Raw genomic sequence first — 12,626 nt, forward strand, 5'->3', positions numbered from 1 at the left:
CACTCAGTTACATGCTTTCTTTCTTTATGCCTTTAAATTCAAGCAACTAACTCACTGACTCACTAACTGTTTGAATTAATTCCTCAATTGCTCTAACCATACTCTTCCATTAACCAAGAGTATTTCACTTGTTTGTTGCCTGTGCTGTGTTCTTGTATGACAGGTAGGAGAGGAGAGACATCAACTCCTCCATATACCGAACCAGAGAGGACCCTTCATAGACTGAGAAGGGAAGCAAGAGGGAAGAGAGTACTGGGAGAAGAGGAATCTGAAGGAGAATCTGAGGACAATTTTGAGGAAGCTCTAGACCTCAACATGGAGAGAGAAGTTCACAACCATGAGAGAGCTAATGGAAACAATGCTATTCCTGAGAGGAGGGTTCTTAGTTCATACATAAACCCAACCTCTGGGAATTGTGGTAGCAGCATTCAGAAACCACCCATTCAGGCCAACAATTTTGAGCTCAAACCACAGCTAATATCACTTGTGGAGAATCATTGTTCATTTGGTGGGAGTGCTAATGAAGATCCCAACCAACATCTCACAAAATTCTTGAGAATTTGTGACACTGTGAAGTCCAATGGAGTCCAGGAAGATGCCTATAAACTGCTTTTGTTCCCATTTTCACTTAGGGACAAAGCAGCTAAGTGGCTGGAATCATTCCCAAGGGGGAGTCTAACAACATGGGATGAGGTGGAAAGCAAGTTTCTGGCACGTTTCTACCCCCCACAAAAGGTCAATAGGCTTCGATCTGAGGTTCAGACTTTTAGACAACAAGATGGTGAAACTCTCTACGAGGCATGGGAGAGATTCAAGGATTTGACAAGGAAATGCCCACCAGACATGTTCCATGATTGGGTGCAATTGCATATTTTCTATGATGGACTCTCTTATGAATCAAGGAAGGCTGTAGACCATTCATCAGGAGGTTCATTGAACAGGAAAAAGACTGTGGAAGAAGCCATTGAAGTGATTGAGACAGTGGCTGAGAATGAGTACTACTATGCATCAGAAAGGCACAACACTAAGGGAGTCATGGAGCTGAACCATGTTGATGCAATTCTAGCCCAAAACAAGGTGTTTGCCAAGCAACTAGCAGAGCTTACCAGGCAATTAGAAACAAAGCAAGTGGCTGCAATACACACACAAGATCAAGAGGAAGTAAGCATTGAAGGAGGTGATTGGGAAGAGGCCAACTATGTGGGAAACCAACAAAGGCAATCATATGATCCACACTCCAACACTTACAACCCAGGATGGAAAAATCACCCAAACTTTGGGTGGGGGAACCAACAAACCCAACCACAAAACCACAAACCTTACAACCACAACCAACATAACAATCCCACATACCAAAACTCCAACCAAAGATCATATCAAGCCACACAAAACACTTACTCCCAACCACCATATCATGGCCAAAATAATCAACCTACCCAACCTAATCCGAACCAACAATTTCAAGATCAATTAAACCGGATAGAAGGAATGATGGCAACTATGAGTCAAGACATAACCGAATTGAAAGGCTTCAGGGATGATGTGAGAGCTACCTTGAGGAACCATGGTGAAAAACTCAAGAGGATGGAGTCTCAAGTAGGAGAGCTATCTCAACAGGCCCCCAAATCAACTGCAGTGTTCCCTAGTGACACAGAAAAGAATCCAAAAGGGGAACAAAAGAGAGTGAGATGGGAAGAATGCAAGGCCATCACCATATTGAAGGAAGTCTCAGAAGAAGAAGGAATCAGACCCTCAAAACAGGAGCCAGAAATCTTGAAGGAAGGTGTGGATGAAGCTAAGCAGGAAAGTGAAACTGAGCAAGCCAAGGAACTGCAAAAAGGCATGCTGGAAATATACCAACCAAAAGCACCATTTCCTCAGAGGTTAGGAGGAGGTGAAAAAGGGAAAACCTATTCAAGGTTTTTAGAGACATTTAAATCTCTCCATATCAATATTCCCTTTCTTGAGACTCTCCAGCAGATGCCAACACATATCAAGTATTTAAAGGAATTGCTGAGCAAGAAAAGAATTTTAAGGGGAGGACAAACTGTAATAATGAACAAAGAATGCAGTGCCCTCATCAAGAAGGATATAATCTCTAAGAAAACAGACCCAGGAAGTTTTCATATCCCCTGCACCATAGGGGAAACAAAAATCGACAAAGGACTCTGTGATCTAGGAGCTAGCATAAATGTGATGCCTCTGACTCTTATGAAGAGGCTACAAATGAATGAGGTGAGATCCACTGATGTAATCATACAACTGGCTGACAAAACTCAGAAGCAAGCTGAAGGGGTAGTTGAGAATGTGCTGGTGAAAGTGGGAAATTATTTTTTCCCCATAGACTTTGTCATTTTGGACATGGAGGAAAGCTACCTACACCCCATCATTCTGGGGAGGCCATTTCTAGCCACTGCTAGAGCACTCATAGATGTAGAACAAGGAGAGCTAATTTTAAGAATACATGATGAACAGCTCATTTTCAATGTTTTCAAACCTGCATCTGAGCCTGAACCAGAACATGAAAAGCCCAAGGATGAGAGTAGCCATCTGTGTTTGGAGGAAAGCAATCCGGCAGCTGAAACTCTGAAACAGTCCTTGGAAAGCAAACAAGAATTGCAAGAGTTAAAGCCACAAGAATCAATGGAAATAGATCAGAAGGATCCTCCTGACATAAGGGTCAATGAAGAAAGCTTCAAGAGAAAGGGAAGAATTGTAAAGAAATTGCCAAGAGGGTGGAGAAACAAGAAAATTCCCACTGAAGGTTTCTCTCCGGGAGATAAAGTGATATCAAGTCATTATCTGCCAATCCCACCTGGCCTCAAAACAATTCCTTCCCAGCGCCCTCAAGTGTTCACAATCAAGAAGGTTCTTTCTATGGAACATTTAGAGGTCATGAAGGAATCAAGTGGGGACGTTTGCATAGTGAGAGGAGAAGACGTCAAGCACTACAATCCACCCTAACAAGGGACAACCGTCAAGCTAGTGACGTTAAAAAAGCGCTTCATGGGAGGCAACCCATGTTTTTAGTATCCTTAATCTTTAGTGCTTTGCTGTACATCTAATAAAGCATGGTTTCTTATGCATGAACTTGAATCCTCAGGACAACTATTGATAAAGTGCACTAAACTTTGCATGTAAATTACAATTGGTCTCTAAGTTTGGTGTGCCTGATGGCACTCCCAAATCTTACTCAAATTGGATTCCATCTTCCATTCAAGGTGCACGACCAAACATTAAGTTTGGTGTTCCTTTTGAACACAGTTTATGAAAAGCAAGAAGTTCCTCTGGATTTCAAAATTCATGACAAGTATACCATTCGCATGTTTTAATACTTTGGTTTCAATTACTTAGGGTAGTAACTTTGTTTAGAATCAAAGAGCCAAAGTGACTATGATTTATTAGAATTATGCACACTCATTAAGGACAACCAATATGGATTTCATGTCATTAGGAGACTTTACCAAACACTAAGTTTGGTGTCCAAATAATAAGTGTGCATACATGTAGAAGTCACGGCTATAAGCTCATAAAGACAATCATTGATTTACATGTGCAAGTACTATTCATAATTCACATGGACCGAAAAATGATAGCAAACTTGTTTGTTTGTGCAGGTACAAAAGAAAAGACAAAAATGGAGGAAAAAGACAAGGGGAGGCACGGTGCTTGGTCAAAAAGAAAGTTCACAAGTCTTTGAAGCTAACACATGGGAAAAGGAAGTTCTGCAAGAAAAGATTGCTACATGTACAACCTAATGCACCCAGAATACTTCCAAGAAAATGAAAAGCAATTCGTCCTTCTCCATAATTCATATATTTACCATCAAGCCACCCTTCACAAACCACCCTAGCCGTCCATTTTTCACTTATGGGCACTATAAAGAACCACTTGGGGAACGAGTCCCACACCACCAATTCTCCTTCATACACATTTTCCTTCATCATAGCATAACTATCTCTTGCCGAAAACAACCTCACCACACTTCCAACAACACTTCTTGCTTCACCTTGTCAACTTTAGCTTGTCACTTACCAAAACTAAAGAACCAATGGCAGCTTCATCTAGCCACAAAAGGAGAAAAGACAAGCAGCCAATGGAGGAAAACAGGGAATTCGATGCATGGAGATACAGATCAGTTTTCCATGAGATTCAAGCCGAATGGATGAGACCTAAAACGGTACTAGCTGAGGTTCCCTTTGACCTTGAAAAGGATGAGTTCCCAGGTGTTTGGGAAAAGATCAAAAAGAGGCAGGAAGCAAGAAGAAGCAGGATCCCAAGAATTAAGAAGAACCAAGCAATAAATAAGAGGTGGTCTCGTTCCTTAATAATCAAATGATAATTGGTGAATTGTCTTTATGAGCTTTCTTTCATTATGAGTCATTTAAGTTTTAATGTGAAGTCTCTAGTATGTGAGTCTGTTTACTGCTTTGAATAAAGTGAATGCCTAGATGTTTGGATATAACTTCACCTTCTTAAACAAATGCTTGCCATGCTTGTTCTGTTTCCAAAAATAAAAGAAAAGTTTGAACAAAAGTGACTTGGCTCAATTAGTGACAAATCAAGTAGAATTAAGTGGTGGTATGCATGCTTGATTGTTAAGTCACATCACTGGAAATAGAGTGTAGAATTATCATTTTTTGTGTAGAAATTGAAAACTGTCTATGGATCTTGATGAATAAATGTCTTTGGCCATGAAAAAGAAAGAAAAAGAAGAAGAAAAAGCCACTGAAAAAGGCAACCAAAAAGCAGAAAAATTGAGAAAATAAGCTAGGCACCAATGGTTTGAACTTCTGAGACAAATGCCTGTGGTGTTTATGTATTAAGGATATGCTTGGATGAATAGGTTCTGAGGAGTGTTTCAACACTCGGTAACTTGGGTTAACTAACCCGGGATTATCAACCAAAAGTCCATTATCAAGAGCAACCTAAATACAAAACATTTAGTCACACAAAGAGGTGCTGGGCACCAATGTCTCAAGAAGAAATGTGAACTAAAATGCCTAAAGTGGATATGTGTAGTGCACTAATAAGAAAAAGAAAATACCAAAGGCTTGTGCAACACATGACACTAAGCAAACAAGGAGCAAAGGAGCTCTAAGAAAAAGAAAAGAAAGACAAAGAAGAGAAAAGTGCCAAAGACATAAGAATAACAAGAGGCCATAGCAGTGTTTGATGGATGCAATGAAAAAGTGATAATCTTACCTGATAAGTATGAAAAAGTGATGCTGCAACTTTCTGCATAAAACCCTTCTGATGAACTTCAAATGATTGCTAATATAGCCAATGTAATTGCTTTCTGTTTCATACTTTCTTCTCAAATAACTCAGGACTTGCTTAGGGACAAGCAAGTATTAAGTTTGGTGTTGTGATGCCAAGGCATCTTAGGCTAGTTTCACTAGCACTTTTCTGTTAGTTTTAGTTGTTTTATGCATTTTCTTGAGCTTAAAGTAACCAAAAATGGTTAAATGAAGAACAAAGCAATGAACCATCCAAACAGTATGATTTTAATGCAAATTCCATGAGTTTTAGTTATATTACTTGAATGCTATGAATGGAAGATCTCTCATGAAATGTTGCAAGACTTTGATGCAATTGTTTGGATGATTTCAGGGAAGAAGAGGCTAAGCAAGGAAGCAACAAAATCAATAAAGGAAGCTTGAATATCACATGTGGAGTTTAAGTTCCAGTTTAAGCCTAAACTGGAGCTTAAACGCCAGAATCATGAAGGCTAAGAAATGCTGGAATTGAAGTTTAACCTCCAGTTTAACCTTAAACTGGAGGTTAAACGCCAGAATGAAAGACTCACCAAAGAAGCATTTCCACGTTTAACCTCCAGTTTAACCTTAAACTGGAGGTTAAACGCCAGAATGGGAAAAGCACCAGGGAGCCATTTCCACGTTTAAGCTCCAGTTTGACCTCAAACTGGAGCTTAAACGTGTTCGACCAAGTTTTCCCCTCCAGGGTTGCTCTCTCTATTTCCACGTTTAAGCTCCAGTTTGACCTCAAACTGGAGCTTAAACGTGTTCGACTCCTCCAGGGCTACCCTTCTAAGCTTCCACGTTTAACCTCCAGTTTAACCTTAAACTGGAGGTTAAACGTGTTCGACCTCCAGGATGCCTCCTTCCATTTCCACGTTTAACCTCCAGTTTAACCTTAAACTGGAGGTTAAACGTGTTCGACCTCCAGGGCTGCCCTTCCTATCTCCACGTTTAAGCTTCAGTTTAACCTTAAACTGAAGCTTAAACGTGTTCGACTACATGACTCTCCAGGGCTGCCTTCTTCCATTTCCACGTTTAAGCTTCAGTTTAACCTTAAACTGAAGCTTAAACGTGCTTCTACAAAAGGCCTCACTGGAAGTGTCTGGCGTTTAAGCTGCAGTTTAAGCTTAAACTGCAACTTAAACGCCACTCTTGGAAAAGGTTTCTGGGCCAAAAATATTTCTGTTTAAGCTAGTCTTTGAGCACAAACATTAACTTAAACTTACTCTGGTATGAAACCCAATTGAATATCATGGTTTATGGGATTGGGCCTGAAGGATTGATGAGTTTGAAATTTCAATTTATTGAGTCATGTGTCATTATTTGATTATCACTAAGTTGGCTCAATGAATGTTACAGAATTTGGATCAGCAACCTCATCAAGATTATGGATCATAAACCCAAGGCAAAAGGAAAGCAGGGAGAGGCCTCAAAGCCCAAGAAACACAACAGAAGCTCAATATAGAAAGTGTATAAATAGGATAGAATTTAAGTTAGAAAAGACTTTTTACCTTTTACTTTGGATTTTTAGCTAGTTTTCATATCTTTGTAGTTGAATTAAGAGCTATGACTCACTAAACCCCTTTCATTGGGTTAGGGAGCTCTATTGTAATTCAATGAATCAATAATAGTTTATCTTCTTCTTCAATCTTTTCTCTTGAATTTTGTTAGAAAGCTTCTCGTTCTAATTCTATTGGGTAGTTGTCTTGGGAAAGAAACTACCCATAATTGGAATCCTTCGGAACCTTGGGAAAGGAATGGAGGATTCATGCTAGAGAAGCTTTCTCACAGTGAATTGGATTGGGGTTTGGATGGATATTGTGACATGTAATCCTACCAAATTGTGGTTCATGAAACTGTGTGGTATAATCAGTGATCGAGCATCATCTCTTCTTATGAACATTTAAACCAAGGGATTGGGAATTTGTTTGTTTTTAGAGAGAATTGGTGAGCCAAGGGATTGGGATCCAATCATATAAGATTGCCAAGCAAAATTCAATGAACGCATTGGTTGAGGAAGAGATATACATGTTTTGATTCGGAGATCTCAATATCTCCTAACACCCAATGAATTCCCCATTTCTGATTTCCAATTTCTATTTACATTCTGCAACTCAATTCTTGCAATCACCCCCATTCCCTTTTAATTTCAGCAATTTAGCTTCTGCTCTTTAATTCATGCAATTTAAGATTCCGCCATTTCAATTTCTTGTCATTTACTTTTCCCGCCAATTTTACATTCCGCAATTCTCATCTAAATCTTGATTCAGCTCAACTAGAACACACTTCTAATCCGAATTGCTCACTCAACCAATCCTTGTGGGATTCGACCTCACTCTATTGTGAGTTTTTACTTGACGATAACCGGTGCACTTGCCGGAAGGAATTTTGCCGATCGTGCAATTTCCTAAATCGTAGCATAACAAGTTTATGCGCATCAATACTCAATTAACACACAATTTCTATCTCAAGCTAACCAAAGATTCAATTGGGATATGTAATTGTTTTTCCGCTTAAGGCTAGTAATGTGGTAAAATACAGAACAAATGGGATTTAAAGGCTCAAAGTGGCTAACAAAGGTAACTTAAGTGGTAGGCTTAATTGGGATAATTGAGTTAAACAAATAATGGCCTCAATCATATGCAAGCATACAAATATATTAAACATTGGACATATAGGATGAAACAAAATATAGATTACAATCATAGAGAAGTAGACACACAAGAATAAAATAATTGTGGTTAAATAATGTAACCATGTAACTAAGCTCAAATCTTACGGGTTGTGTGTTCTTATAAGAAACTTATTATCTTTTCAATCAAGTAGAACATGCATGCAACTAACCTATTACTATGCAATTTATCCTATTCTACAAAAAAACTAACTAAATCCTATTTTATTGGTGTTAAGGAAGAGAAATTACCTCCGAAAGTCAGGTACTGACCGACCTCCCCACACTTAAGGCTTTGCACCGTCCTCGGTGCCATCTGTCAGGAATAGAAGGGGGCTGGTAGTAGTATCTCCACCATTGGGACCGTCATGGCTCCCTGTGCTAGTAAATGAAGTGGAGTCCAGGGTGTCTAGGTCTTTGTAGTTTCCCATAAGTAGCTCCTTGAGGTATGTGAATCGGCGCTTGTTACGGTGCTCTCTTAGCTTTTCTTTGTGTTCCTGCCGATCCAACCTTTCAAGTATCTGATGGAGCAGTTGGTTTGTTGTAGGTGCTTGTGGTGTTGAAGGAGGAATGTCTTCAGCGGGTTCAGTAGGTTGGCTTGTAGTGGCTACTGGAGGTCTGATATATTTCCCGTTAGGGACGTATTGATCATCCCGTGGAAGCGTGGCTTTGGTGTCCCCAGCTCTGTAGGAGACTTCGGCTGCTGAGACAAGATCTGAAACCAAGGCGAGAAAAGGTAGGTTGCCCGCAATTTGTACATGTCCCATGGCATTCCGGATGTGTGTTGGTAGGTTTAGAGGTTGGTTTGTGAGGATACACCAGAGTAAAACAGCCATGTCTGTAGTGAAGGAGGATTCGTGGGTGCTCGAAAAGACATAATGGGACATGATTTGTGCCCATACTCGAGCTTCCAGGGTAAGTGCCGAAGCCGATATCCCTTTGGGTCGGGATCGATGGTATCCGTAGATCCATCTGCTGTCAGGTTGTGCGATAACTCTGAGAACGGCGTCCCAGTCAAATTGGTATGTCTGGCGCTTGGGTGAGGCTTCTTGGAATGCGTCCAATCCTTCTGAAGCAGGGGGAAGATCTAAAGCTCGTTGAATGGCCTCTTCTGTAATGGGGACTTACTTCTGACGAACATAGACAGACTGCAGGGTTGGCAGGTGGAAATTAGATTAGAATTCCACTACCCATGAAAGATTAACCTGCCGTGACTATCTCCGTAAGAATCCCATTGTCTTTGTTCAATTTGCGGCTCAACAAATTCAGCAATACGGGTCAGGAGGATGAGAAGGTATTCGTTGTTGTAACTCCTTTCTGCCAGGATGGGGAACATCTGCTCACAGTAGCGGTTGGTAAATCGCGCAGTGTCCTTTGCTGGAAAGGCTTTCTCTTTTTCATCAACTTTTATAATCCTCTTAATTCTTTTTGTTGACGGCTTAACTGCAATTGAAGATGGCTCTGCCACTAATGCTCTTTTTGTTCCTCTCCTTGCTGCTGGTTTGGGAGTAGCTTTCTCTTTTCCTTTCTTGGTGGCCATCCTGAAAGGGAAAAAGTAAGGATGTTAAAACTTCAAGGGTTAGAGCAAGGAAGAGAACGGGAAAGGTGGTAATCAATGCACATTAAAGATGAATGATGTTAACACATGGTCGCGACTACATGTGAAAGATCATCAATGGAAATATAGCAAGTGCATATGATGACAATTAAATGCAAGGTGTTTATTGGCATGCCGGCAAAGGCATGAGTAGCATAGATCAAGCATTCAATGTCCAAGTTAGAAGACCAAGCCTTTCAAACTAATAACCTGTTTGTAATAACAATTATATTTAAATAATATAATATAAAAAGGGTTTTGTGAAAAGCAAGCATTTAGGGTAGTAGAACAAAAGAAATCTAAAAATAGTGCACAATGCCATACGGGCGTTTTCACAAACACATAGCATGCATGGTAAATAAGCTATTGAAAGTATTAAATTGAACATGCAAGCAACCCTATAAAATTAATATATAATTGTCAAACAATTCCTTAATAATCCACAAGCAAATCAGAAGAAATAATAATGACCCAAATAAAATTCCAACACCAATTAAAAGAAAAAGAAAGAAAAAGAAAATATGGATAATGAAAGTAAAAAGAAAAAGAAAAGAAGAAGAAAACATAAAAATAAGAAGAAGAATAGAAAAGTAAGGAGGGAAGAAGAAAAGAAAAACCTTGATAATGGTAGTAAGAGAGAGAAAGTAGAAAGTGAGAAACAAGGAAGAAGGAAGAAAGGGGAAGAAAGAAATAAGAAGGGAAAAAAAAGTAGGGTTTGGGGAAGAAAAAGATAAGATATTTTGGTAGATATGGATATGTTATGCGGCGAACGCGACGCGGACGCGTGGAATACGCGTTCGCGCGAATGGCGCTTATATGAATCGACGCGGACGCGTCAGTCACGCGGACGCGTCGGTCACGCGGACGCGTCGGTCACGCGGACGCGTCGGTCACGCGGACGCGTGACTCATTCTGTGCTACTGGCGCGAGGGCAGCCTCGCGCTCGCACAACTCTCTATTCAAAAATCATTTTTGCCAAATATCAGGGTAACGCGTTCGCGTGGAGGATGCGATCGCATGAATGGCCAAGTTTAGAAGACGACGCGGACGCGTGGGGCACGCGTTCGCGTGGTAGGACTTGTGCGTCTAGTGCCATTCCATCCCCACGCCATCACAACTTGCTGCCATGCACCCTTTCTTACGTCGATTTTCAGGGCACGCGTTCGCATGCTTAACGCGGACGCGAGGGAGGTGTTTTTCCCACATGACGCGAACGCGTCAGCGACGCGGTCGCGTGGTTCAATTTATGCCAAAGGCACGCCTCCAACCACATTTTCGCGTGACTCTCTGTTCGATTTCTTTTTCTTCCTTACGCACCGGTGACGCGGACGCGTCAGTGACGCTGTCGCATCGCGTGCATTTTTTTTTAATATGTAAATGCAGATGCAAGCTATAAGTGCTAATAATTGGAAGAGTTATTGAAAGGGAAAACTAAGAAGAGAGAAAGGAACGATCATACCATGGTGGGTTGTCTCCCACCCAGCACTTTGCTTTAACGTCCTTAAGTTGGATGCTCCACTAGCTCAGTCTTCTGCTATGGGTGGATCCTCCAAGAGGAAGATTGATGAATGGATTTTTGACGGTTTAGAATTTCACAAATAAAATCTCGTTGTAAAGTATAGTTTCTAAACCAAGCAATAATCCTTTCATACAAAAAGTTGTTTGTCACTAGTACAAACCCCTAAAATTTATAAACCGAAGTATTGGACCTCGGGTCGTTCTCCCTAGGAATTACAATAAAGTGTCTTGTTATTGGTTATGAGTTATTTTGGGGTTTTGGATAAGAAGTATGAAAAGTAAATGGTAATGAAAATAAACTAACAACTATAAAAGGCTCTTGGTAAGGTGTAAGAACTAGAAGTCCTATCCTAGTTATCCTTCTCAATTGTGATGAGAATTGTTCATTGCTACCACTTAGTTAACCCTTACTAGTTAAAGGAAAGTCAAGTGGATGAATTGACTTGAGCCACAAGTCCTAGCCAACTCCCAAGGAAAGACTAGCTTTAGTGCACTCCAAACCAATTAGCAATCTCTCCAATTATCAATCAACAAAGGAATTAGATAACTCAAGTGTCACCAATTACTCTACCATAGCCAAGAGGAACAAAATCTATACTAAAATCCAACCAAGCATTTCATCAAACACTTGGAAGGCATAAAAGAAAAGCAAAGTAAATTGATAACAAAAATAGAATCTAACAACAATTATGGCAATGAATTAACAACAACAATCAAAAGGAACACAATTATTATGAATTACCTCTAATTGAATTGAAAGAAAATAGAAGGAGCAAAAGTAGATCTACAACAAAACATAAGAACAACATAAAGGAAATTACAACAAAGGAATAGAAGAAGATTGAATGTAGCAACAAAGAGTTGAGAGATAGAAGTGGAAGAAAGCAAAGATTAAAACCTAGATCTAAAAACTAAACCTAATTCTAATCCTAATTCTAGAGAGAAGAGAGAGCTTCTCTCTCTAGAATCTAACTCTCACTACTAAACTTAAGCTAAAACTAAACTAATGGTAACTAACTTCTAAAGTATGAAAAGTATCTAAAAGTATGTAAAGTATGTTGATTCCCTTTCAATCCTTGGCTTAAATAGCATCAGAAATGAGTTGGATTAGGCCCACAAGGCTTCTAAAATCGCTGGCCACGTTTTGCATTAAGTGGGTCATGTGCCACCATCGGCGCGTCCGCGTACCGTGCGCGTGCGCGCCCCTATGCGCGATGCAACTATGGCAAATCTTATATCGTTTCGAAGCCCCGGATGTTATCTTTCCAACCCAACTGGAACCGCATCAACTGGACCTCTGTATTTCAAGTTATGGTCGTTTAAGTGCAAAGAGGTCGGCTTGACAGCTTTCCGGTTCTTTCATTTCTTCATGAGTTCTCCAACTTTTCATGCTTTCTTTCTTCATTCCCTTGATCCAATCTTTGCCTCCTAAACCTTAAATCACTTAACAAACATATCAAGGCATCTAATAGAATCAAGGTGAATTAAATTTAGCTATTTTGAGTCCTAAAAAGCATGTTTTCACATTCAAGCACAATTAAAGGAGAATATACAAAACCATGCTATTTCTTGAATAAAT

General features: G+C 40.0%; 1 non-coding gene across 1 annotated transcript; it reads right to left on the minus strand.

Annotated features, from left to right (window-relative positions):
* Positions 1–741: 741 nt before the first annotated feature.
* LOC112724390 (small nucleolar RNA R71) lies at positions 742–845 on the minus strand. The gene has a single exon (XR_003163555.1). It is a non-coding gene; the product is annotated as a small nucleolar RNA R71 (small nucleolar RNA).
* Between the last annotated feature and the right edge of the window lie 11,781 nt (positions 846–12,626).

Source organism: Arachis hypogaea, chromosome 11, assembly GCF_003086295.3.
Source record: "Arachis hypogaea cultivar Tifrunner chromosome 11, arahy.Tifrunner.gnm2.J5K5, whole genome shotgun sequence".
Lineage (NCBI taxonomy): Eukaryota > Viridiplantae > Streptophyta > Magnoliopsida > Fabales > Fabaceae > Arachis > Arachis hypogaea.